This window comes from Sorex araneus, chromosome 1 (genome assembly GCF_027595985.1).
Source record: "Sorex araneus isolate mSorAra2 chromosome 1, mSorAra2.pri, whole genome shotgun sequence".
Taxonomy (NCBI): domain Eukaryota; kingdom Metazoa; phylum Chordata; class Mammalia; order Eulipotyphla; family Soricidae; genus Sorex; species Sorex araneus.
Window position 1 is genome coordinate 401,358,313 of NC_073302.1, and position 22,129 is coordinate 401,380,441.

Consider the following 22,129-nt stretch of genomic DNA (forward strand, 5'->3'; position numbering starts at 1 on the left):
GAACTGGAATTGTTTGCAGTGTTTTTCATCAAGGCTGAGTCCTTGAGAATTTTTTTTATCAAAATGCAAAGGTCATTTTTCCTTTGGATAAAAAAAAATAACCACCTGTCATTTCCTAGAGAAAAGGTGACATTTTTCTATGAAAAGGAGACATTTTGCCTGAGGTGAGTGCAGGCAGTTTCCAGGATTACCTGACAATGAGTTTACTGAAGAGCAGAGCGAGATGCTGTGCCTCTAGCAGAAATGACATTTTCCTCCCTATTCAGAGTAGCAAATTCTGAAAACTACAAGACTAAATTTTGGGTGGTAATTGTCCTGATATCTTATTGATGTGTGTAGCAGCATTACTAATTGATGTTATGAATGCATGCCATACTGAGACAAGCAGAGAATTATACAAAGATGGCAGATGGGCACTGAGCTAAGTCCAGGACTCAAAGCAGATTTCATCCACAACCCACCTAATACCTCCTTGCACAAAATAAGCATTTACAGCTATTAGTAATTATTAAAAATAGTTATATTCGTTTCCTCATTCATTTATTCAGCACAGTTCATAATGAGATGTTGAGTTGTTCTCTCATAGAATGTGCTCTAGGGCCTCTAAATCTCCCTCAGGGCTATAATGGGACAGTGATGCCACAGTCAGTCCCTCCAGTCTCACTTTACTCTCTATACCTGGAAAATAGAAACAAGGAAAGAGATTCTTCAGAACGGTTTTCCTTTTGTGGATGCATTTTTTTAGTTGTTTTCAAGGAAAAGGGAGGGGTGCTTCCCATCTCTGTCTCAAACCAAGTGAGTGGGTGACTGCAGAGCAGTGAGGGGTGAGTTGATTTGGCTTCCAAACTGACATCTACTTAGGAACTTGCTTCCTCGACCAATGAAAGGAAATCCGAGTTCACTGGAAGAGGAAGCAGAGTAGAGAAGACATGGAAGACATAGCAAGGAACGGCCAAGTTTGGCATGGCAAAGGTTTGAGATTGCTATGGTTGACATGACGCATGAGAACAGATCGACTCCAGTCAGTTGTAGTCATGTACCACTGAGGAGCTACTTGTTGGGTGAGGGAGATGCAGCATTAGGCTGAATAGTGTTCCCTACGGTAGGATCTAATAGACTAAAAAGATCAATGGTTGAACTAAATATTGCACTAAATTCAGGATGAATGCACAGATCTAGCCCACAAAACAGCCATTCTATGACCATTCACTTTTTGTTAGACAAGCAACTGCCATTAACATGCATGTGTACACACACATGCACTACAATATCATTGCAGACAACTAAACAAATATGTAAATGTGTGTGTGAGTGTCCTCAGGTTGAGAGTACAGTGGGTAGGACGCTTGCCTTGTACACGATCAACCTGGATTTGATCTCCAGTACCATATATGGTCCCCAAATTTCCTCCAGGAATGATTACTGAGCACAAAGCCAGGAATTATCCCTGAGCACAGAGGTAGAAATAAGTCCTGAGCACCACCAGGTATGAACCAAACCCACCCATCCATCCCCATTTTAAAAAATAAACAAAATAGGAAGATCTCCCCCTGAATATAAAACCTTGGAAGAACTATACCATGAAAAGTAAAAGTGGGGAGAGGTTGTGATTCGGAGGCAGGCCAGCTTTTCCACCTCAGAGCAGTTAGGTCTCTGTTCCGACTAATGCAGAGGGTAAGAAGGAAATAGATTTATATGAAGTTTGAAGATGAGGTGTTAACAATGGTGAATATAGTATTGCCCAAAGAAACTTAAAATGTAAGAACTTTCCCAAGCTATCATTAGGGACAGTAAAGAAGGATGAAACTAGTAACTAGAGAAAAAAACTTCAGTGTTTTTTATTCCTCCCCCATTTCTAAATGAGACATGCTTGCTTGAGCAATGAACATCCACAATGCCTCCGCATCCTTTCAGATCCAAGGGTGAATATCACACAGTCTATACAGAAAGAGAATTTCAATCTTACAGAGTGGTAGAGGCAAGGAACAATTCAAAATGGCACATGGTGGGGACAGAGGAATGCCTCTCCAAGAGGAGGGCATGAGGAGAGAAGCAAGTAAAAAATGCAAAAAAAAAAGAAGTATGATTCAGGGATCTGAAGGATCCTTATAAATTTCTTAAGCATTCGAGGTACTGACATATCGTGCAAAATTGCAGACATATTTATTCATCCAGCACATATGGAGCATTTACTATGAGCCAGGAGCTATCCTACATAGGATTCCAGCTTGTAGCATGAAAACAATGGTGTTTGCAAGCCTCTGAATGTAGAGAACTTGGGAAACCACAAACTGTTTGTTTTGCCTGAAAGCTCACAGGCAACGGAGAGGAAGACAGGAATAGAAGTGAAGGGGAAAAGTTCCTGGGAGCTTGATCAGAAAGGAAATTACAACATGTGGTTAGCAGGAATGGAGGGGTTGTAAACAAGGGAACAACCTAATCTAAAGCATTTTAGAAAGATAGTCGCATCTGTATCAAACAGTTCATTGTAGTGACACAGGCAAGAACCAGAAGTTATGCGTAGTGATGAATGGCTGTTTTTCCCTCTCCAAGTCAACCTCTGCGGGTTCCTTTATGGATTCTACTAGTGGGAGCTCCCAGCTGGACTTCTGTTGAATTTGTTGAGTGAATAGGCATCAGAGATGGAGGAGAAAGGGAGGTGCTTATCTAGACCCTGGGCTTCTTTGTTGCTAGGTGACTGCATGCTGGGTTTTCCTCAGAAACCAGGGAGAAAGAGGAATCAAACAGCCAATATTTGCTGATTGAACCATTGTTCTTGCTAAGTAGATGGAATGAATGAACAAAGAGTAAGTATGGTGTGTTTCCTTGAAAAACTAGGTGGAATATGGTGCCTTAAAATCAGAAATAGCAAGTTGAAGTGCCTTATTAACCTCATTAGAATGCCTTAGACTCTTAAATCATTAAAAAAAAAACGTAGTTAGGTAACATGTGAACAAGGCTTACATAAGGCTTATATTTACAAGACTTGGCATCTATAAACTGTCTCCCACAGAACAGAAATAAGTTCTTGATTCCATAATGAACTGGAGAGATAACACAGAGGGTAGGGCGTTTGCCTTGCACTCAGCCAACGCGAGTTCAGTTTCTCTTGGAGAGCCCAGCAAGCTACCAAGAGTATCCCGCCTGCACGGCAGAGCTTGGAAAGCTACTCATGGCATGTTCATGCCAAAAACAGTAACAAGTCTCACAATGGAGACGTTACTGGTGCTCACTTGAGCAAATTGATGAACAATAGGACAACAGTGCTACAGTGTTTTATTTTATCATGCTCTTTTTAATTCCTTTTCAGGAAGAAATGGTAGCAATAGGATTCATTTTATATTACCTGCAAAGCCTGTACTGTCAACAAGTCTTGTGGGATAGGAGAAGGAAAATGTATGTACCAGTGTAAAACAGAGAGGATGTAAAGTGCCTTAGATATGGGATAGCTGCCCAGTGGAAGGAAATCTTTGTTTCCCATCAAATTCTTCTAGTAATTTTCCAGCTGGGAGAGCAACCACAAATGAATGAAATTACAGATACAAAGATTGCTTTACTGTTAAACATAATTTAATGGTGGCCAAAGAAATATTACAGTGGATAGGGCACTTATCTTGCACACAGCAAACCTGGGTTTGATCCCTGACACTATATATAGGGTCCCCAGGGCATTGCCAGGAGTGATCCCAGAGGACAGAGCCAACAGTAAGCCCTGAGTACTTCCGGGTGGCCCAAAAAAAACAAACAAAATAATGTAATGACAGAACTTCCCTACAAAGGAATAGGTTCTCTAATAATAAAAAGCAGTTGAGAATTTAATGACACTGGGGCAAATTCACAGTATATGGTATCTAATTTAATTTAATCACTTTACTAATCTGTAACTATAGATAATTATTATTATTTTATGAATTGAGGAACAAGTTCAGGAAATATAATCTAGATCACCATACGTGGTAAGCCTGAAATTCAAACCCTTTTTTTAAATTTTTAAATTTTTTAATGAGTCACCATGAGGTACAGTTACAGACTTACAAACTTTCATGCTTACATTTCAGTCATACAGTGATCGAGTACCCATCCCTCTACCAGTGCCCGTTGACCACCACCAATGTTCCCAATATCCCTCCCATCACCCCACCTCACCCCAGCCCCTGCCTCTGTGGCAGGCGCATTCCCTTTTACTCTCTCTCTCTCCTTAGGGTGTTGTGGTTTGCAATGCAAATATTAAGTGGCCGTCATGTTCGGTCTATAGTCTACTTTCAGCACACATCTCCCATCCCAAGCGGGTCCTCCAAGCATCATTTACTTGGTGGCCCCTTCGATATCTAAGCTGCCTTTCCCCCCAGCATGTGAGTCTGGCTTCCAAGCCATGGAGCAATCCTCCTGGTCCTTATCTCTATTATCCTTGAGTATTAGTCTCCCATTCTGTTACTTTATATTCCATAAATGACTGCAGTCCTTTTATGTCTGTCCCTCTCTTTCTGACTCATTTCACTTAACATCATACTCTCCATGTTGATCCACTTATATGCAAATTTCATGACTTCATTTTTTCTAACAGCTGCATAGTATTCCATTGTACAAACCCTTTCTTGATAGCTGTGTTATTCTACTTGCCAAGAGAATATTCAATTTCCAAGAATTGGAGGTTTAATCAGAATTGCAATGATCCCTATACAGTTTTTTTTAATTTTATTGGCTTTTGAGGTCATACCCAGCGATGCTCAGGGGTTACTCCTGGCTCTGCACTCAGGAATTACTTCCTGGTGGTGCTTAGCCGGGGGTTGAACCTGGATTGGCCAGGTACAAGGCAAACACCCTAGTCACTGAACTATTGTTCCGGTTCCTACAAAGTTATTTTTGTTCTGGTCTGGTTCGGGTTCATCTCTGAGGTATGTCATGATGCTCCTTGTCAACCAGCCTTCTCTTCCTTTTCCTTTCAGGCATTTAAAGTAGATTCTTACTGCTGGTGATGCATGTGTGTTTGTGTTTGTGTGTGTGTGTGTGTGTGTGTGTGTATATATGCATACACATGAGTGTGTGTGCTTGCATGCAGGCATGTGTGTTTGCATGCATGTGAGTGTGGTGTTGTATACAGATGTGTTGAATTTGTAAAACAGATTCGGTGGTTTTTTATTTATAAAAAACACTAAGGGAAAGTCTTACATAGAGGCAAAAATGGTTTCTTTTTTACTAACTCACATACCCCTGACTTCATAACGTATCTATTCCTAACTGGCTTAGTTTAAAAAAAATAGGTCACCACATGGAATGCATAATACTTGCAAATGTCCATGTTTATTCGATTGCCTGTGTGCTCCAGTTTTTTGTTCCTAGTCTGTGTTTATTTTGGAGAAGGAGCAGCAAATATATCTAGAAACCATTTTTACATTTTATAAATCAATTAACTGTACATCTCTTTTTTGTTAAGTGCTACATTAAAGGTGTTTCTAAGCACTTTGTAACAAGACCTATGGAGCAATTTTTTTTAAGTATGTGATTTAGATCAATGTTTCTCAACCAGGGACCATATGGTCCCTTATGGGCACCCAGGATATTTCAAATAGGTCACAGGCAAAGACTTTTTAACTGGGGTCCACAGAATAAAACTAGGGAACCAATCTGTCATATGGGTAGATAACCAAGTTTTCCAAACACAGAACCTAGAGTTCTAAGAAGATTTAACACGTTAAATTTGTACATGATCATTGAGATTCAAATGTAACTGTATTCTGTGAAAAGAAACCTGTGAGCATGTAAAATAGATATACTTAGTCAGACTAAGGCTAATGAAGGAGGCTTACAGGGCAGGTGTCTGAGATTCCTAATTCCAAATGCATCCCTCACATAAATACTCTGTTACCTTTGTCAAATTTTATGTAGGGGCATGGAGGAAATGCAGTGTTATCTAAGAAATAATCTCAAGAGGTTAGATGTTTTAATAAGGCAACCTAAGATGAAGAAACCATTTTGAAATTCATATGCTGAATCATAGGGCTGGAGCGATAGCATAGCGGGTAGGGTGCTTGCCTTGCACACAGCCGACCTGGGTTGTATTCCTCCACCCCTCTCAGAGAGCCTGGCAAGCTACTGACAGTATCCCACCCGCGTGGCAGAGCCTGGCAAGCTACCTGTTGCATATTTGATATGCCAGAAACCAGTAACAAGTCTCACAATGGAGACGTTACTGGTGCCCGCTCGAGCAAATCGATGAGCAACGGGGTGACTGTGACAGTGACAGTGATGCTGAATCATAACACACATTTCTTTTACTTAGAAAAAAAATGTTGAAACGCCATTCTGATATATAACAGATGCTAAAGTTAAGAATAAGATTGTCAGAGAAGAAATTCCTAATAGGAAAGGGTTCAAATATTTGTGTTTGATATATTTGCTGGTGAACCCCAAAATGTTCTGATGAAATGAGTGACTATAAAAATATTTTGAAAAGAGAAAACCATTTCTTAATTGTACATGAGTTTATGGTTGTTTACACTCTAATATCTTAATATGTCTCTATTTTTTAAATTTTCTATGTACTGGTGCTTTCTTTTATTATTATTATTATTATTATTATTATTATTAATGAATCACCATGAGGTACAGTTACAGACATAAACTTTCATGCTTACATTTCAGTCATACAACAATTGAGAACCTATCCCTCCACCAGTGCCCATTCACCACCACCAATATTCCCAGAATCTCTCCCACCACCCTCACCTCATCCCCCACTGCTCCGCCTCTGTGGCAGGAGCATTCCCTTTTACTCTCTCTCCTTTTGGGTGTTGTGGTTTGCAATGCAGGTATTAAGAGGCCATCATGTTCAGTCCACAATTTATTTTTAGCGCACGTCTCCCATCCCGAGCAAGCCCTCCAAGCAACACTGGTGCTTTCATATCTTTTCCCTTCTGATTATTGTCAATCTGTCTTAATCAGATAATAGCTTCATTAGGTAGAGCTGATGGTTGAGATTGTGTTTTGTGCAAAGACAGTAGACTGTTAGCATTTAATCACCCATAGTCTCCTATTCTAGCCCAGCAGGTATAACCACTTATTTTCTGTAACTCACTAGAGTGAAAATTCCCCTGCACAAGTTAAGAAGCAGGCATGAAGACAACTGAGAATTTTCTTTTCAACAGTCTCAGTTTTTCTTTGTAAGCAATTACGATAGCTAGCAAAGTCACTAACCTATAGAATAGAAAATCGGCCTGAATAGATATGAAGGACAAAATCAATGTTCAGCAGTGTTGATGTATAGAGTTGTTCAACTCCAAAGAGCTATTTTTAGAAACAAACAAAAATCTCACACCTGGAAGTAAGACATGTTATGCCATTTGAGATAAAATGAAAGCAAAAACCCATTAGCAGAATTTTTATGGATGTCTCAGAACAGTTGAAAGAAAGCTAGCTCCGTTTCCTTGGGGAATCATGGTGGCAAGAGAATGGGAATTATTAATTCACCTGTTTTTTAAGTAAAGAGGTGAAAAAAATGTGAGATGAATGCCAGGATTCTGAGTCGTTTAGTTCTGGGACCAGAACCCCTGATTGCTCATCTGCTCTCCTAGAGACTTTGTAAAACCTACAGGGTTTTAGCAATATTTGCTCACTCTGGTGTTAGAATTTGAGTTCTACTTAAATTCTCAATAAGAAGCTTTTTATATTTTCTTCTTCTTAGTTGATCTCTCTTGGTTTGAAACCAAGTTTACCATGCCTCTTCTGGGGCTTTGTTTGGCTTAACTAACAATATCTTCTGAAGCAAAGGCAGAGAAATAGCATTATCCACTTCACATTGGCATGTAAATTCTGTAAGAATTTATTGATATATTAATAGAAAAATTGCACTTACTTCAGCTGCACATAAAGTAAAATTGGAATGATCCAGAGGTTAGTATGGCCCCTACACAAAGGAAAACATACAAATTCATGAAGTGTTCCATATTTTTAAAACAATTGGAAATAAACAACTCTATTTTATGATAGGTATGCAAAAGAAGTTTGACAGAGTTTATTTTTCTTGCCAGCTAAGTAAATCATTCTTTCTGAAAAATCATTAACAATGCTTGCGGTCCATATGGAATTGAAATAAGGGTATCAGAATGTTTGAGGAGCTTTTTATCTTTGCAGAAAGGGGAAGAAAGGACAAAGGTTTACTTCATCTGTATAGACAATAAAATACAGTGTAAAGGATGAATTCTTTATGACCCCAGTTGTATAACACAGATAGATGACTGAGAAAGTACTTCTTTAGTAAACATCCTGAGATTCATTTGTACCCAAACCCAAAAATTCTTGATGCCAGAAACAAAACAATACAAAGGGAAAAAAAAACACCATTCTGATTATAAACACAGCAAATCTTTCAACAAAGAAAAGCTTATTTTGGGGTTTTGGTTTTTGAGTCACAACCAAATTTGCTCAGTAATTACTCCTGTGCTCAGTCTCCTGGCAGTTCTCAGGGGACATTTTGTGTTGCCAGTGATTGAACTGGAGTCAGCCACATGTAAGGCAAGAACCTTAGCCCATACTATGGAACTGGAGAAATAGCAAAGGGATAAGGTATTTGCCTGATATATAGCCAATCTCAGTGTAATCCCTAGCACCATGTGTAATTCCCTGTAAAGAAGAAATATATTTTTAATTGTGCCGATAAAATTATAGGGAATTATTGAAGTAAAGCAAAATCAGTACTGGAGTGGAGAGATAAAGAAAATATAGGGAAAGAAGATCATAGTATCTTCCAATAAATAAAAATGTTGCTATACATGCAGACTAATTCTAAAGGTACAAACAAAATAAATCAAAAATAAAAGTGGGAAATACACAGACCAAAAAAAAAGCTGTACTTTTTAAGACTTAATTTTTAGTATTTCAATATATATTTAATCCTATTTCAATAGTTTACAACTGTGAATATAATAGAAACTGAGCTAATTAACTGAGGATGATAATATCCTTTAAAACGACTTTCTGGCATGATGTCCAGTATTCTCTAGGCCTATAATTACTGATGTGTGTATGTGAACAAGGAACTATGTGATTCAGTTGTGCTCAATGGGATAGTAATAATACCCCTGATCAACGTTTGAAACTCTCCAAGGAAGAACCCAGTGTGAATAGTTTGACTAAATTCTATAGACAACAGTACTTGTATGAAAGAAAAGGAATAGCAAGGTCTCTGAACTCTATCATCAACTATAATTTCTGGAGAAATGGTAGAATGTGAAGCTGTGCCAAATATATGCCAGTAAGTGTCTTTCCTTTTGTGCATGATTTCTTTCTCTGCCCACAGGTGATGAGCCCAGAGGATGTCTCTTATTTTATGCTTGGTCATATTACTTAATGATTTCACAAAGTTATGTGAAATCGAAGTGCAAAATACTTCATTAGAAGAGAGAGACCACACAAAGTGGTAACCAGAATAGCTGACTTGAAATAACTTTCAATAGTTTTGAGTAAAGTCCATCCTTTATAAAGGGGTGATTCCCAATAACTGACTCAGAATTAGTGTCCTATTCGCCATTAAAAAAAAACACCAAAAATCAGCTGAATACAATCTAATAGAATGAAAATATAAGTGCCATCAGATGCATAATCAGATAAGTTTATGATTTCTCATTAATGCTTTTGTATAGCGAACAGCCTAGCCCCTCAAAAAGAAAATGGGGGGGGGGGGAAACTTGCCATCAAGTGCTTGCTTATCCTGAAGCATGACCTGGATATACTATGCAATTGCTATAATTAATTGAGTAAGGAAGAAAGAATGATGGTAAAAGTTTTTTGCAAAAAAAAAGAATGGACTGATAAACAGTCCATTCAGTGGCCAGGAGGCCATATGTGGACATGCCCCCTTGTTAACACTGATAAACTATTTCTAGAAGAATCACTTCTAAACTTTCTGAGTTATGAATTATTGCTGCCCAGGGCTAGTTGTAAGTAATGTGTATTGTAATTGACTTTTGTCTTCATACTTGACCTTAATTTCTGTGCCTTCTTCTTTTCTTGAAATAATTCTGCAGCCAATTTCTGTCCTACAAAATTCTACTCTTCACCAGAATATGATCAAACAGAACTACTATTTCTAAGATCTTTCCATTTTTGATAGGGGAATCCTACATCAATGACAAGTCATAAATTATTTTCACAGAAAATGAATGCTTGCCTTCCTAATTCCATAATATATCATTTCTTTTATTTTTTCTCTTCTAAAGAGCTGCACGGCATTGTTTTAATATCACTAGAATTCATGAAAAAGCAATAGAAGGCATTAGTAAATACTCAATCTACATCACATTTTATTAGCCTGTCATTGTAAAATGCATGCAGTCTAGCAAAACATCCTGGCAATGACTTGCATTCTGGGAATAGGGTATATGGCTTCTTCATTGCCTTTTAAAGTTTGATTTAAAGTTTTTTGTTGTTTTTTTTAAACCCGCTTAATGCCATGTAAGGCAGCATGAATCCATTACAGAATTATTTGAAAATTAGACACTTTAAAAAATCAACTTATCAATGTACGTCTATCATGAACCCAAACTTAATTTGTTGTATTGAAGTAGTACAGAAAACATTAGTTTTGATTAATATTTCTAATACAAATGGAGAGTATAAGGTCTTGGAGTGAATGGAAACTGATTGGGTTACTTAGTGCAGGTGAAAGTTAACTCCATGGTAACAGAACTCTTAAACTCTGAATCCCAGAATTTAGTACTTGCAATTCATTCTAAATTTAAAAGTACAGTAAAATTTAAAAGTCATTTTAAAAAGACAGGTATCACATAAATTTATCTCTCTGATAGCAAATGATCATATTGTTTTACTTTTTTGAAATAAGAGAAAGGTTTCTTAGCACATGCAGCAAAATTATACTAACAAAATACCCTCCTGACTCTTGTACAGGAAATTCACAGGCATGTGTATTTTTCCCATTGAATTCCTTTTGATATTTTTGAATCAGCAGAAGAATGCTATTTCTATATATCAAAAAATAATTTCATACCATGTTTCCATTCCTTGTAAATGTATTTGCACACATACAGAGATTTTGACATTTGTTTCTGTTGTCATCTTTCTTTCCATTCTTTGTTATTTGAAGTGGAAAATAAATGTTTTGAGTTTTAAATTGACAGCGGCATTGGTATAACTTAAATTGTTATATAACCTCATTTTTTAATTTATTTTATTTTTGTGAGGGACCTCCAAACAGTGCTTAGAACATCTAAGGGCCACCTAACTAGTCTCCACCCAGTTGTGTGCACCTAATGCTTCTAAAATGATGCAGTGCTGAGGGCCACCAGGGCCAGCCCTGGTACTGAGGGCTACCTGGAAGAGCTGGAGATGCAAGTAGGAAATGCAGTTCCAAGGGGGAATTCAAAGTTTTGTGCATACAAATTGTGTGCTCCAGACCTTTGAGCTATCTTCCCAACCCCACCATGTCCTTATGCTTTCATCTGTCCTCCTCTGCCCAAAATATCCCAGTGTCATTTCTCCTCTATGACCTAGATTTATAATTTGTTGATAGTCACTAAAATTTATAATTTACCAATGCTTATTGCAGAATGAAATGTTTCTACTATCATAAAGTTTTGGGTTACAGTCACTAAATTTTATTTTATCTTAGTATATACAAAAAATATTTTTCTGTTTTTTCATTTGAGGCGGGGAAATGGTATTTGAAAGTAAAACTTGCAAAGTTTTATTTGTATATAATTTTCTCCCACAATTTTCTTTTCAAATAAGTTTTCTTTGCTTGATAATGTGTAAATGATTGTTTAATGTAGCTTATTGGATAAATGTAAATCTACTGTTCCTTTGAAAAATTAAGAACTTATGAAAAATTCTAAGATTTTAAATACTAACTAAAAAAAAAGAATTAAACTTTATTTAAACATAAATTAAGCATTTAAACTTTGCTATTTTCCCAGGGTTTTTTTTTTTTTTGGTTTTTTCCCAACATTTCCTAATCAGTATTTTTTTTATCAAGTACATTTAATTTTGTCATTAAACTTAAAGTTTATTAAAAATACTTGAACTGAGGCTGGAGCAATGACACAGTGGGTAGGGCATTTGCCTTGCTGACCCTGGTTCGATTCCCAGCATCCCATATGGTCCCCTGAGCACTGCCAGGAGTAATTCCTGAATGCAAAGCCAGGAGTAACCTCTGTGCATTGTTGGGTATGACCCAAAAAATCACCAAAAAAAAACAAACCTGCATATGATGGTCAGAGAATAGTCAAATATAAAAAGAAATGATAAATATTATGTAATTTATTTTATTTATTAAGAAGCTCTCCACACATTAGTATGAGCCTCATGCATGAAGGAACTGGCAGAGGAACCCAGGTGTGCAGGACCCAGGGCCAAGATCTCCAAGGCTGCTCGGATCAGATCTGGGCCTCTTCCACCCAGATTCCCCATTTTCCAGTAGCTAGGCAGTCACACCCAGAAACTGCCCTCGGCACTGTGTAATTCCATCAATGGCCAACATCCAGAGACTATAAAACCAAGTTCCTGGAAGATGTCTCAATGTGGCTGCACGACATCTAACAGCCTAGTTCTCCCTCTTGGAGAACCTGAGAAGCTACCAAGAGTCTACTGCCCACTCGGGACAGCCTGTCAAGCTCCCCCTGGCGTATTCACATCCCAAATATAGTAACAGATATATACATACTTCTTGGAGAGCCTGGCAAGCTACTGAGAGTATCCTGCCCACACAGCAGAGCCTGATAAGCTACCCATGGCATACTCGATATGCCAAAAAAGGTAACAATAGGTCTCATTCTCCTGACCCTGAAAGAGCCTCCAATCATTGGGAAAGACAAGTAAGGAGAGGCTGCTAAAATCTCAGGGCTGAGTGTGATAGAGACGTTACTGGTACCTGCTCGAGTAAATTGATATTGCTAAGCTGAGCTTTTTTTCTCAACTTTCCACCCCATTGACTATGGGAATTGATTCACATTTAGTCTTCTGTTTTTCTTTCTCTATTTTATTTCTTGGAATAACTCATCCATTTTCATCCCAGCTTATTTACTTCTTAGCTGTGTAATGTGAAGCAAGTCAGTTAGGTTATTATCTATATTTACATTCCTAATTAGCAAACAGGGATACTATTGATGTGAAAATCAAATGAGTTAACATTTAGAACGTTTGGAACAGTTGCTATTGTGTAATAATAATTTATTAGCAATGATTATTTATAACTTCATCACACTTAAAACTACATCTCTGTCTTTCATTTTTACTTCAATTCATGGTGCCTATTTCCAATGAATATTAAGATATGATCACCAGACTTTTTCATCAACATTATCTCAAACATCAATATATTCAAAACAAGAGTCAGCTTGAGGGGCCATTTCCCTTATAAAAATTGCTTCTCCTTTGAGATGTTCTCTTTCTATTCCTGATATTACCATTCCCCAAGGACTCAACATTACCTAATCAATTTTTTTCTTTCATCAATTACATTTAATTTTATCATTAAACTTGTATAATTTTTCTTTGTAATTTATTGTGAATTAGAGTTTTGTTATTTTTCATTGTTTTACCTTGCTGAAGATCATTGTCATTTGACAAAGAAACAAGCCACCCACATCTCATTCTCTTCGTTTCAATTGAATTAGTTACCATAGACATAACTCTCATTATGTCATATACCACCCCATGTTCTCATGCTCAAAGACATGGAATAAAAAAATACTAACTATACCAGTAATTAATAAATAATTGACAATGGCAGAGCTGATGTTACTTCAAGTGTGTATGTTAAAATTTTCTATCTTTATAAAATGGGTGTATCTACATAATTAAAATCTGAGAAATAAAAAATAATAATTCAGTTTGAGAAATATGAGTGTCTTCACTCGCAGGGAATTAATAAACAGAAAATATCATGAAACTGTTCCTGCAAAATGCAAAGCATTTTATACAAAAGGGCCATTGTTACTATACCCATTATAACTATAATAATGATAATAATAGACATTTGTTATCTACATTACACTTTGCAAAGTGTTTTGACACCAACTCTTACATTTGCTCTTCACAACAATTCTGTGAAAGGGTATTAATATTAACCTAATTTGCGAAGAATAATCTGGAGTTAAGAAGCTTACCAGTTATCACGCAGTCGGGCAGCAAGGGAGCCAGAACTTGCCTTCAGGTTCTTGACTCCAGGTCACTGCTCTATTCATTGTACTCGGGAAAGAGCACAGTAGTCATTTTAAAGCTGCTTGCAACATTTCTGAAACTGGATAATATTACTTAACACATCATATGTTAAGTCTCCTGTTTAATATCCCATTAGTCGGCAGAGCCTGGCAAGTTCCCCATGGCGCATTCAATATGCCAAAACCAGTAACAACAAGTCTCACAATGGAGACATTACTGGTGCCCATTCGAGCAAATTGATGAACAACAGGAGGACAGTGCTACAGTGCTAGAATATCAGCCCCAGAGAACTTCACCATTAACATAGGAAAAGAAAAAAGAAAATCAGACTGGAGAGATTGTACAGTAGGTAGGGTTGCCCGCCTTGCATGCAACCACTTAGGCTTGGTCCCTAGCACTCCAGCAGTGATCCCGGAGCACAGAGCCAGGAGTAAGCCCTGAGCACCACTGGGTGTGCCTCCCTCTAAGAAAAATCCCCTATTTATATTACAAATTTAGCAATTTACAGTGGGTCTTCTTTCTGTTTGATCCAGTAACTTGATGACCAAATATAAGCTTTTGATTCTCTTTCCCGGTACTGCTAGTTTTGGGTGGCTTAGAGCAGAGATAATTCAACGGGCTGAGCACCTGCTTTGTACCCAGTAGGATCCCCTAAGCACCACCAGAGCATAGATTGTGGCCAAGCACCACACCTCTTCTCCACCAGCACTAATGCCCGCCCTTCAAGAGAAAAAAAATAAATAAATTGGCACCATTTAACCAGTCTCGTTATTTAGCTGTCTGGTGTGCCTTATCATCAGCTTTGGCCAATAGAAGGGCCCTTTCTCAAAGATACTTATAATCTTTATTCATTGTATACTTGACTCCTAAAAAGACTTTTAAAACTCTTTACTATGGAAATTGTTCATCTGCAAAGAAATAGAAGAAATAGTACAATAGATCTCCATTAACTTTCTATTCAGGTTTCTAACTCTTAACCAATCTAGGAGAATATTTTTTCCTCCTCATTGCTTAAATTCATCAAGGTCTCTCTCAAATCCTGTGCCTTCCTTCCTTTTACTCCAGTCCAAATTTAATATCTTTCCGATATCTTATAACACAATAGTAATATGTTGTATTTTATTTCCAGATGTATCACTGTATCTCTGTATCATTGTCATCCTATTGTTCATCGGTTTACTCAAGCAGGCACCAGTAAAGTCTCCATTCGTCCCAGCCCTAAGATATTAGCAGCCTCTTCTTACTCTTTTTTCCCAACGATTAAAGGATCTTTTCAGGATCAGTGGAATGAGACCTGTTATTGTTACTGTATTTGGCATGTTGAATTTGCCACGGGGAGCTTGCCAGGCTCATCTGTGTGGGCAGGATACTCTCAGTATCTTGCTGGGCTCTCCAAAAGGTATATAGACATATATTTCCCTTTATGATGATGTGTCCAAGAATATGTTCACTCGTGTGACACTGGGCCCAAGCATGTGGAAAGCAGCCTGGAGTATGGTGGTTGGGAAGTAGAGGTCAGCTGCGGGGGCTGGGTCTTTTGGGGCAGGTAGGGCTCTCAACCTCCCCCTCTGGGATAATTCTGGCGCGGAGTCCAGTGACATGGTTATGGGGGCCTCATTTTATGCTCCCTTCCGGGAGAAGCAGCCATGAGTTCTGAGGGTGGCCAATGAGGAGATTATCTGGTACTAGCAGGAGGTGGCTTATGGGTGTGGCCCCTGGTTCACCAGAGATTGGGGAAGCAGGCAGAGGATCTCTGCTCCAGGTCCCATTGATCCCAGTGAACAAGATCACAAAGTTCCACATTACCTGGGTTCCATAGGACTTCGCTCATGCATGAGGCTCGACCCAAGCCTGTGGAAAGCAGTCTGGAGTGTGGTGGCCATTGCATAGTGGAGGTCAGCTGCCAGGGCTGGGTTCTTTGGGGTGGGGAGGACTCTCACCCACCCCCCAAATGTGTATAACTTTTTATATACAGAGAAGTGCCATATCTAGTTCATATATACAACTACATGTAATATAATATGAATTTCACACTAGGTCATTATACATTTAGACTTCATGAGCTACCCTAATAGCTACTTGACAAAAACAGAGTATACTGCTTAGAAATGAATAAATAATGTTAAAACTTTATTGCTACATAATCATCGGCTGCTACTTATATTCATTAACCAAAGAATTAACAATGCTTTCTCACTTTTAATGACTGTCTTCATAATTAATAGCTTTATTATAGTTAATATAGGTGAAAATATGTAAAACACTTTTACAAGCATAAATAAAATTTGCCTCCATGTTATTAATATTTTCCTTAATATAAAATTTTCTAAAATTATAGTAGAAAAAAATGAGCTTATGATATTACATATAAATGCTCTGTTTTCTTTTCTAAAATTTTTAATGCTCTTTTTTCTTTTGGGGGGATTAAGTTTCAGATCACTCTACTGGCCTTGCCTAATAGTGATAGAAATTGAGAAGGTGAAACAAATTTTCTCTATCTGTTTCATGCTGTGGAAAGAATTCTAATGATAGTTTAGAACACTTGAATCTGAATTGGATATGTATATGTTGCTATTCACTTCATCATTTTAAATGATATTTTTAATTCTAGTGAAATTATTTAGAAATTTCTCTTGCAAATTTTGTTTTTCTACTAATTTATCTCCTTCTCTGATGTAAACATTATTCTTCAAACCATACCTTTGTGAGAAGTGAGAATGCAGAAGTGGATTACTGATTCAAAATCGAACTGGACTTAATGCCCAGTGTGAACATGTATGTTTTCAGTGTACACTCAGAAATTCTAACACTGAGAATGTCATTACGCACTTGAGAAAAAGAAGAATATAGTCATTTGGTGCATAAATTAGTGCATAAAGCCATAATTTTGTATCCTGGGGAACTTCTACATCATATCATTTCGCTAATAAGCTTCATTAATACTTGGCAGTGTATCTTTTACTTACATGATGACAGCTTCAAAGGCACACTCTACATAGCACTTTATTTTATGCCCATGTTGGCATATAGACATGTAACTTATGTGATTAGTAGAACAGCCAAGTTAAAATGAAGTTAAATTGAAAAAATAATAAACTTATTAGAGTGTTCTAACTTTAAATGCCCCTCTCTGGGAAAAGTAGATTATACCTGTGTTCAGACTTGTGACATACTTTCCCTTAGTTCATTTATATTATTAGTGGTTAGAGGGAGAGAATGACTTCTATGAGGAAACAAAGAAAATCCTACTTGGGCTTGCTTGCTCTTAGAAAGACCTGCTAATTAGTCCTTCAATTCACCGAGAAGCCTTTCAAGTATTTGGTAACAATGAAGAAAAACTACATTAGCACATCTTATTCAGTTTAGCTCAGCATACACAACTTTTCCCTTTGTTCCACACCAGTCCATTTGCAGTAGATATTTTCACACATTTTTATACAATTCAAAAAAAATGTGATTTTTTTTCCTTTCTAAACTGCTAGTTCTCTGAAAAAAAACTAGTACCTTAAGGGAGTGAGTAATTAGTAAAAGTTTTATCATATTTCTGGTAACAATGAATACTCATTCTTTTATCTTAATATATATTTGTGTATAATCTAGAATGTAATTCAGATTGATAATAGTATTTTAATCTAAATCTTACAGCACTTTTGCTTTTGGAATGTCATCATTACTAATCTGGAATACTTAAAAATGGAAAGGAAAGAAATGAACAGCAAAGTAATTGTTTTCTCACCCATGAATACAGTGCCAGGTAGAAAAGGTAGGCAGGAACTTCCAGAATACTCATGGCTTATACTTGGCGGGGGTTACTTCTGGCTGTGCTCAAAGGACCTTTTTGTGCCAGAATCAAACTGTGCCTCTAGCATTGCAGAGAATACCCTCCAGCCCTTTGTGTTCTCTCTAAGCTCTCTTAATTCCCTTTTGTAAAGAAGGATGAAGTTCATGTTTACACGGCAATTTGGTAAAAGGGTTTCAAATGCTGAGAGAGCAGCCATCTTCTAGGATCCTGGTATACTTTACAAACTACCATAGAACATATATAATTTTGATTGGATAGGCACATCATTCAAGTGATACTGTCACTGTCATCCCGTTGCAAATCGATTTGTTGGAGCGGGCACCAGTAACGTCTCTGACTAAGAGACTTATTGTTACTGTATTAAGTCATTTAATTTTCAGAAATAAAAAAGGGGAATATCACAACAGAAACTACAGAAATTCAAAGCATCCTTAGAGACTGCTTTAAGAGTCTTTATGCTATGAAACAAGAAAACCTTGAGTAAATGGATAAATTCCTGGATTCTTATAGCCTCGCGAGGCTGAACCAAGACTTGGAGTACCTAAACAGACCTATCTCCATCAAGGAAATTGAAACGGTAGTAAAAAGTCTCTCCGAATACAAAAGTCCTGACCCAGATGGATTCACTGGTGAATTCTTCCAAATCTTCAAAGAGGGTTTACTCCCAATCCCCGTTAAGCTTTTCCAGGAAAATGAAGAATCAGAAACACTTCCAACTAGTTTCTATGAAGCAAAGATCACCCTGATACCAAAAGAAGACAGAGATACCACAAAGGAAAAGAATTACAGACCTATATCCCTGATGAACACAGACACAAAGATCCTCAACAAAATCCTAGCAAACAGAATCCAACAACTCATCAAAAAGATCACACACCATGACCAAGTAGGATTCATCCCAGGGATGCAAGGACGGTTTAACATTCACAAGTCAATCAACAAAATACATCATATTAAATAAATAATAAAAACCATATGATCATATCAATAGATGCAGAGAAAGCATTTGATAAGATCCAGCAACCATTTATGATGAAAATTTTCAGCAAAATTGGCATTGAAGGGACTTTCCTCAATATAGTCAAAGCCATCTACCACAATCCCATGGCAAGTATCATTCTCAATGGGGAGAAACTAAAAATCTTCCCTCTAAGATCAAGCACAAGACAAGGTTGTCTGCTCTCACCACTTCTACTCAATATAGTACTGGAAGTACTGGCCATAGCAGTTAGGCAAAAAAATATCAAGGGCATAGAGATAGAAAAGGAAGAGGTCAAGCTATCACTATTGGCAGATGATATGATACAATACTCAGAGAACCCCAGAGACACTACAGAAAAGCTCATAGAAACAATAGTTCTGTATAGTAAAGTGGCAGACAACAAAATCAACACCCAAAAGTCCATGACTTTCTTATAGACAAATAATGAAAGAGAAATTAAAAAAGCAATCCTATTCACAATAGTACCTCAGAAATTCAAGTACCTCAGAATCAGCTTAACTAAGGTGAAGGACCTGCACAAGGAAAATTGCAAAACACTACCTCAAGAAATAAAAGAGGACACTAGGAAATGGAGACGTATCCCCTACTGATGGATCATGAATCACGAATCACAAAATCCTGTTGATCGTCAAATTTCTTGAGCGGTCTCAGTAACCTCTCCATTTTTCCTATCCCTGAGATCTTAGAAGCCTCTCTCTACTCGGCCTTCCCAACGATGCCGCATTGGAGGCTCTTTCAGGGTCAGGGGAATGAGATCCAGCTTGTTACTGGCTTTGACATATGAATACACCATGGGAAGATTGCAAGGCTTTCCATGTGGGCAAGAAACTCTCAGTAGCTTGCTAATTTCTCCCAGAGGGAGAAGTAGGTTATAAGATATCTAGGAGCTTGCTTTTAAGTCTCTGGATGTTGACTGTTGATGACATTACACACACCTGGGTTCCTCTGCTGGTACCTTCATGCATGAGGCTTGTCCAAACGTGTGGAGAGGGGCCCTAAGCATGGCTGTGGCTAGGTTCCGGAGGTCTTCGTCCACCAGGAGCTCTGCTCAGGGTGGGGAGGGAAGCTGTAGCCCATCCCCTCCGAGGGGCCCCAGGGAAGACAGCCAGGCATGCGGGCAAGAGACTCTCTGATGGATAGGGAGGATTAACATTATCAAAATGTTGATACTCCCAACAGCACTATACAGATTTAATGCAGTCCCTATCAGGATACCCAGGATATTTTTCAAAGAAATAAACAAAACACTCCTGAAATTCTTAGGGAACAATAAACACCCACGAATAGCTAAAGAAACCCTTGAGAAAAAAAAAGAAGATGGGTGGCATCACCTTCTCCAACTTCAAACTTGACTACAAAGCAATAGTAATTAAAACAGCATGGTATTGTGCTATAAACAGAGCTGCAGACCAGTGGAACAGAGTTGAATATCCTGTCACAGACCCCCAAATATATGGCTACTTAATCTTTGACAAAGGACCAAGAAATGTGAAGTGGAGAAAGAAAAGCCTCTTCAACAAGTGGTGCTGGGAAAACTGGATAGCTACCTGCAAAAAAATGAACTCTGACCTCTGTCTAATGCCATGCACAAAAGCCAGATCAAAGATGATTAATAATAATACCTCAATATCAGACATAAGGTACATATACCCATAAGGTACATGGAGCAAAATGTAGGTAGAAGCCTCCATGACATTGAAGCTAAAAGTATCTTTAAGGATGAAACACCACTGACCAAGCAAGTGGAAACAAACATAAACAAATGGGACTACATTAAGCTAAGAAGCTTCTGCACTTCAAAAGAAATAGTGACCAAAATACAGAAAGAGCCCACAGGATAGGAAAGAATATTTTCCCAATACCCATCTGATAATGGATTAATATTCAGGATGTACAAGACAGTAGTAGAATTGTACAAGGAATAAACCTCCAATCTCATCAAAAAATGGGGAGAAGAAATGAACAGAAGCTTCCTCAAAAAGGAAATACAAATGGCCAAAAGTTACATGAATAAATGCCCCACATTGCTAATCATCAGGGAGATTCAAATCAAAACAACGATGAGATATCATCTCACACCACTGAGACTGACACACATTCAAAAGAACAAAAGTAACCAGTGCTGGGGTGGATATGGGGAAAGAGGGATGCCCTTTCTCTGTTAGTAGGAATGTCGATTGGTACAACTTTTCTGGAAAACAATATGAACAGTCCTTCAAAAACTAGAACTGAGCTTCCATATAACCCCGCCATATCACTTTTGGGAATATATCCCAGGGTGCAAAACAACACAGTAGAAATGACACCTGCACCTATATGTTCATTGCAGCACTGTTCACAATAGCCAGAATCTAAAAACAACCCTATGCCCGAGAACAGATGACTGTTTAAAGAAACTTTGGTATATCTACATAATGGAATACTATGCAACTGTTAGGGAAGATAAAATCATGAAATTTGCTTATAAGTGGATGGACATGGAGAGTATCATGCTAAGTGAAATGAGTCAGAAAAAGAGGGACAGACATAGAAGACTGCACTCATTTGTGGAATATAAAATAACATAATATGAGACAGACACCAAAGTACTGTAGGTACAAGGACCAGAAGTATTGCCCCATAGTTGTAAGCCTGTCTCATGAGCTGCAGGAGAAGGCAGCTGGAATAGAGAAGGGATCACTAAGTCAATGATGGTTGGAGGAATCGTTCAGGATGGAGATGTGTCCTGAAAGTAGATAAAGGACCAAAGATGATAACCTCTCAGTATCTGTATTGCAGACCATAATGCCCAGTAGTAGAGAGAGAGAGTAGAGGGAAAATTGTCTGCCATTGTGTCAGGGTGATTGTTGGAAAGGGGTGGATCTACTGGGGACATTAGTGGTGGAGAATATGCACTAGTGGAGGGATGGGTGTTTGACCATTGTATGATTGAAACTCAAACATGAAAGTTTTGTAAATGTATCTCACGGTGATTCTATTTAAAAATGTATTTAATTCTTCAAAAGGTAAAAATTATCTCATTACTAATCATCTCGTATATGTGTACAGGCTGACTATCATATATTCCAGATACAAAATTATCTCTTTAGCCCATGTAGCTATCTGTTCAATACCAGTGACTACAAAGAGTTATCGGAGAAGTGATAAATAGC

General features: G+C 37.8%; 1 protein-coding gene and 1 non-coding gene across 12 annotated transcripts in view; both read left to right on the forward strand.

Moving 5' to 3' along the window:
• The window catches only part of MAGI2 (membrane associated guanylate kinase, WW and PDZ domain containing 2), a 1,445,467-nt gene that overhangs the window by 1,151,782 nt on the left and 271,556 nt on the right, over positions 1-22,129 (forward strand). The gene's annotated exons all lie outside the window — the stretch shown is intronic.
• LOC129401422 (U6 spliceosomal RNA) lies at positions 7,843-7,949 on the forward strand. Its single transcript, XR_008628335.1, has one exon. It is a non-coding gene; the product is annotated as a U6 spliceosomal RNA (small nuclear RNA).